The following is a 6,778-nucleotide window of genomic DNA, read 5'->3' as shown; positions in this document are numbered from 1 at the left end:
AGATTGGAAAAAAAAAACAAACAAACAAAACAAAACAAACAAAAAACACACACACAAAATATAATTCGTTTATTATTTTCTTGTTTTAAGCTCGTGAATGATTGGAGCACATGTTTGGTTACTACCCGGCTGTACATGTTTGTCGTTTTATTCACTGATATTGAGAGCTGTGCTACTAGGTTTTGATTCGGTAGAGATATAGTCTAAGCACACACAACTTAACAGTTTTGGTACCAACTTCTTAGCTCTGGTTACTAGCAACCAGGAACGGAGTTGCGTTATTAGGCCTATATAGTTTGCACCCAACAGAGCATATACTCGTACTTTGGGCAGTTCCAGTTAATTTACATAATATAATAAGCGAGATATTTAAAATTCTGCGTATAAATTGCGGAAAAACACTAGTTGAAAAAAACTGTTTATGCGAAAAAAGTTAAATAACGGACAGTTTAAATTTAAAGAAATAAAACATTTAATTCTCTCACTAAATGTTATTATTAAGGTTACCTCGTTCAGAATTAATTTTAATAAACTCTTTGTGAAGTCTCTGTAACATGAATACTGAATTTGTCCAGATTTAGCATTCTGTTTTCGTTCAAGTAAAAGAGGTAGGCTGTCATATTTCTGCTAGTCTTATGAAGTGTTTCAATGTCATCATTATACTTACAACGACTTAAACAGACTTAAATTGTAAATTTGTGCAATATTATGTACACAAAATAAAAACAATCAAATACGTCGGGTAATCAATTATAGGTTTTGTGAAATAAATTATTCTTATTCTTTTTTTAACGAATTACGCCATATTTGAATATAAACACAAATATTATTAAGTATATTCGTATTATTTTTAAAATATGAATTGGTAATTGGGAAACATTTTAACATTCACATCAATTTTAAATTTCGATTTTCGTAATATTAAAATAACATTAGAAAAGTTTACAATAGACTTCTAGCTATTTTATTGATATTCATGAAAAGTAGCATAGGCCTAACGGTGCTGTACATATACAGGCCTACACCTAAGCAGTGAAGTGAAATGTCATAATTTTCGGTTTACAGAATATTTATGTATGTATGTATGTATGTATGTATGTATGTATGTATGTATGTATGTATGTATGTATGTATGTATGTATGTATGTATGTATGTAAATAATCAGAAAACACATCTTATTACGAATATTGGTGAAAATTAAATTTTGTTTTATTTAACGACTCTCGCAAGTGCTGAGGTTATATCAGCGTCGCCGGTGTCCCGGAATTTTGTCCCGACATGAGCTTTTCGCATTTTAAGCACATTTTAATGCCATCTGCCTGGGCCGGGATCGAGCCCGCAACCTCGGGCACAGAAGGCCAGCACTTTACCGACTAGGCCACCTAGGCCGACTATTTGATAAATATTAAGGGTGCTATGCATGCACATTTCGCTAGCCCGAGCTACGAGCGTGCTAAACTAGGCCCGGCTATCGAGTGATTACTTGTAGGCTACAGGATTCATGTCATATCGCTAACACTGGTTTATGAATACGAAAAAAACGTTAGTTTGCTGATCTTCCACCGGAAGCCCGCGCTAAGAATGTCTATGAATATGGCCTTAAGTGATTTCACTTAGATAGCTTATGATTTTTATTACTAGTTCAAAAACATAAAATAGAACCAGTAATAGTATAATTTTCAAAATGATAAAGAAACTTATCTCTTGCAAAACGTGTAATGACAAAGTGTATTTGATCATCACGAACTTAATTTAATTTCAATTCATTACGTTATTATGTTTAGTTAGTATTTCTCGATCAGAGCAAAGATAATAAGTTGTAGAAAAATCTGCTAAAATAAATATCGTATTTCACTTTTCTCCGAAGAGAGACGGCAGAGGTCCCAATTATCGAACTAATTGATGATTGTGACCAACGTATCTGAACGGTGTTCCTTTTACCAAGTATATTTACTGTAGTATTTATTTCCGTACATGTATTGAAATTCTTTGCAGAGTGGAACACAATTCTCCACCTACGCTTGCAGCTGTGCTTGCTTACAAGCTAGACTTTGAGAACCATTTCTTCGAAGAGTTCTCTGAAAGAATTACAATGTACAGTTTATATAAACGACTGAATTACATAGTCCAGAAAGCTACCTACAACGATCCCCGCAACATGATTCAGGCGTGGCAATAAAGTATCCGATATTATTAACCAAACAAGCAGGCAAGCATCCAAATTAAGATTTTCCTCACCGGATCTCAGCACATCTATACATCACAGCAGCTTCTATCTCTTATAGGAGAGTCTACAATACATTTATACCTAGTCTAAGATTGATGGGCCAGCCACTTGTCAGAACCACCGAAATTATACACAGGAAAACACGCACAAAAAAGACACTACCAAAAACAATGCAAAAAACAAATAAAGGTTTTCTTGTACGGAACAGGTGGTTGGTGTGGTCGTACAACATTATATTTTATTACCTCAGATTCGTCTGCTGCGACTATCTCTTGCGTTAAAGAGCCAAAAATAGCTAATAAAATATATACTCTAACCATGTCCTTAGAAATATAAAAATGCCACTACACGCCTTCAGCTGAACGCTTTGACAGTTTGTACAATAACAGCCTCGGATGCGAACATGCTGCCTCGGGCAGATTTCCAATACGTCGGCAGATATTATGAATTCGCCAACATGTTGTGACCCGTGCCCCAAAGAAGGAGAAGGTCACACAGCCTCCTGGGGCGCAACCCCGTCAAAACAAGTCTAAAATGTAATGAAATGCGCTTCAAAAAATACATAGTAGACATGCAACATGGTTTATTCCTCATGTTCAATTAACTTGTTATGGACCTCTTATAATGAGAGAGAGTTTCAAGTGCTTCAAGATTTAGTTTTATCAACGAGTCTGCACTTCAGATATAATATTCTGACTCTAAATTCAGGTTCGATTTCTGACTCGAAAGTGGAGTTCAGTTACAAAATGTCAGCGATTTAGTGAATGTTCCTACACCGCAACGAATAATCAACGCATGTAATCCCTAGTCCAAAAGATGTCGGTGATTTATAAATTAAATAGTAGTTCACGATATAAAGACTTTATATTAATTAGTAAGACTTATCTTCATCAAATATTGCAACGATTGCAGAGTAAACTTTTCCCATTATAGGCTAATATATATATATATATATATATATATATATATATATATATATATATATATTAATGCGATGTTTTAAAATTGAATGTACTTTTGACGGCATATTGCCGTCACGTGCTACTAGTAAAGGACTAATCGGATTGTTAAATTTCTTGTTTTTTTTTAATATTATATTACTGACAACAAATGTAGCATCAGCATAGGAGCGGCCAGTTCGAAAATCTTGATATTCCTCAGCTAGCGGTATAGCTAAGCGGAGTAAGTATATAGAGTGATTTTCGTAACAATATTTAGAAAAGAGCATAATATAGCTCTGAATTTCAGAACGTTCCCTAAATCCTTTAAGAAACCAGAAATGACAATGTTTGTTGAGCATTCTTCTCTTATTTGACTATAATTGTTTGTTTACTATGCCGCCTTTGCTTATCTTAAAAGTAACGTGACAAAACAATACTGTGCTTTAATCCGTTGTCAAACATCAAGATCAACAGAAACTGCCCTATTCAACGAAGTCTAAACCGGCAAACACAGCCAACAAGTGTTCAAAGTGTTTTTAAACTTTTTAAAGTGTTTCTACAAAGTTTTCACATTTCTATGACTACATTTATAGTTGTATACAATTCTTAAACAGTTTTATAATTATATTTTAGATTATACCACATGAACTGCAAGTGATTTTAACCTAACATAATATGTATATCACAGATCAACTTAAGTTAAGTCTAATGCAATCACACTAGTATGACCCGAATATCATCATATTAAGTTCCATCTAATAGGCAAGGTTTTCATTATAAATGTTAATTTAACACTTCACATCTGAAGATGATACACATGTATCGAAAACGTTAATGCAAATCATTTACTTTTAAGATAAGCAAAGGCGGCATAGTAAATAAACAATTATAGTCAAATATTAATAGCTTATCGGCAAACTACAACATGAAATTGATTCTTCTCTTATGTTGAAATGTTTAAATACTTGCTTGCACTAATTTCATTAGGCCTATTTCTGAGGTTATAACCTCCTCTCCATATTTTAGTATTTCGTCTATTATATTCGCAACTCCGGCCGCCATGATAGTCTAGTGGCTACAGCGCTGGACTTGTAATCCTGTAACCCAGGTTCGATTCCCGGCTATCCCGATTTATAACTTGTGTTGGGCAAGCCCGTGGTCCAGGTAACACAGGGGTTTTATCCGGGAGATCCGATTCCCCTGTGGCATCCCAACAAATCTTCTTCATTATCTCATCTCATCACGGGTGTAGCGTAGACCAGCCTTCTATGGCGCACCCTGAGTAACAACCCTGTCGGGGAATTGGTCTACACAATTATGACTGAATGACGAACAGTCAAGAACCCACCATTATTTAAAATATATTATATACATATTCTCAACTCCCGATGATTTATATTGTCAAAACCAACTTTGCAAATAATAACATCGACAAACTTAAGCGTGTGCATATGATAGACGAACTTTCGACGCTGTGTCAAATTTGATTTATGCATACATATATTACAAACCTGAAGCTATAAATCTATTGTATTTCTTTCTTATGTCAATGAACGGAGTTCATGATTGTCGGTGACATCCACACCACCCTCTGTGCAGTGAAATTTGAGTATTAGCGACACAAATACAATCTATCAAAGCGGGTCAATTTTGTTGATATACTGTATTAGGTTATAATTCAATATAATTCGGAAGAAAATCTAAGAAAACATATTGATTTAGCTGTTTATGAAATACTTTTATAATTTTTTATAATTTGTAAGTTAAAAAAAAAGTATTGCCGAAGTTTGCACACGTATTTTAAAATTAAATATAAACTGTAGTGCACAAGATAATGTGATCAGAATTTCTGAAGCCCAAAATGCAACATTTAGCCTACTATCACTACAACTTCGAAGAAACTCCCTCTTTCAGTCGTACAAAATTCAGTACGCAATTAGACATTAAATTACCTAATTTTAAGATAATATAAACATAATGTAGGCCTTAATTGCTTAAGATTTATCATTTAGGCCTATATTATAATACGTTATATAGATGTAATGAAATTACAAAAACAGAACAAAATCACACACAAAACTCAAAACTCCAGCCTACTTATATCAATCCTATAGGTCATATTTTTGTGGTGAATGAATTTCCATAAGAGGTTCATATTATTATCTTTAAAGCAATTGAAGAGAACAGGGAAATGTATTTGAAATTAACTTTGGTAATTAACAATGTCTTCAATATGTCAACCTTCAGTTGTGTTTTCTCCGATGTTCGCATTTTATACGTTTTGACAAAATGCTTTCTACAGGGGCATTGATTCCAGGCAGGGATAAGGCAAGTTCTATATTTTAGTACTGATTTTGAATGGAAATATTGAAAGGAGAAATACTGGAACATTTCTATTGTCATATGAGGGGGTCAGCAGCAAAGGAGTATAAGTGCACTTAAGTTAATTTGAGAAAATGTAATTGAAAGTGCTTAAGTTTTCGTAAATTCCGTGAATCTTTTATTTCAATTTTAGTGTGTGATGTGGTTAACAGATAGATCTCATTGCCACTAAAATTTCAGATGCTTTAGCTTGCCCTGAATGCACTTAACTTATGTTCTTAGAAATGTCATTTATACCCCTTTGCTTCTGACCCCCTCATATGGATTTCTTTCAGCTCTCTACTCCATTGAATGACTTTCTTTGTTTTTCTTTAAATGGTTATTTTATAGCGCTTCATCAATTTCCATGCTTATCTAACGTCAGCAGTCGGTTAAGGCGCTTGCCTGCCGGTCTGAAGTTGCGCTCGGGCGCGGGTTCGATCCCCTCTTGGGCTGATTACCTGGTTGGGCTTTTTTTCCGAGGTAAGGTGAACCGTAAAGTGAATGCCAGGTAATCTATGGCGAATCCTCGGCCTCATCTCGCCCATACCATCTCATAACCAATTTCATCGACGCTAAATAACCTCGTAGTTGATACTTACTTACTTATTGGCTTTTAAGGAACCCGGAGGTTCATTGCCGCCCTCACATAAACCCGCCATTGATCCCTATCCTGAGCAAGATTAATCCAGTCTCTACCATCATATCCCACCTCCCTCAAATCCATTTTAATATTACCCTCCCATCTACGTCTCCGCCTCCCCAAAGGTCTTTTTCCCCGCCGGCCTCCCAACTAACACTCTATATGCATTTCTGCATTCGCCCATACGTGCTACATGCCCTTCCCATCTCAAGCGTCTAATTATGTCAGGTGAAGAATACAATGCGTGCAGCTCTGCGTTGTGTAACTTTCTCCATTCTCCTGTAACTTCATCCCTCTTAGCCCCAAATATTTTCCTAAGCACCTTATTCTCAAACACCCTTAATCTCTGTTCCTCTCTCAAAGTGAGAGTCCAAGCTTCACAACCATACAAAACAATCGGTAATATAACTGTTTTATAAATTCTAACTTTCAGATTTTTTGGCAGCAGACTAGATAACAAAAGCTTCTCAACCGAATAATAACACGCATTTCCCATATTTATTCTGCGTTTAATTTCCTCCCCAGTGTCATTTATATTTGTTACTGTTGCTCCAAGATATTTGAATTTTTCCACCTCTTCGAAGGATAAACCTCCAATTTTTATA

This window comes from Periplaneta americana, chromosome 12, assembly GCF_040183065.1.
Source record: "Periplaneta americana isolate PAMFEO1 chromosome 12, P.americana_PAMFEO1_priV1, whole genome shotgun sequence".
NCBI lineage: Eukaryota > Metazoa > Arthropoda > Insecta > Blattodea > Blattidae > Periplaneta > Periplaneta americana.
Note: the sequence above shows the minus strand (reverse complement) of the source record.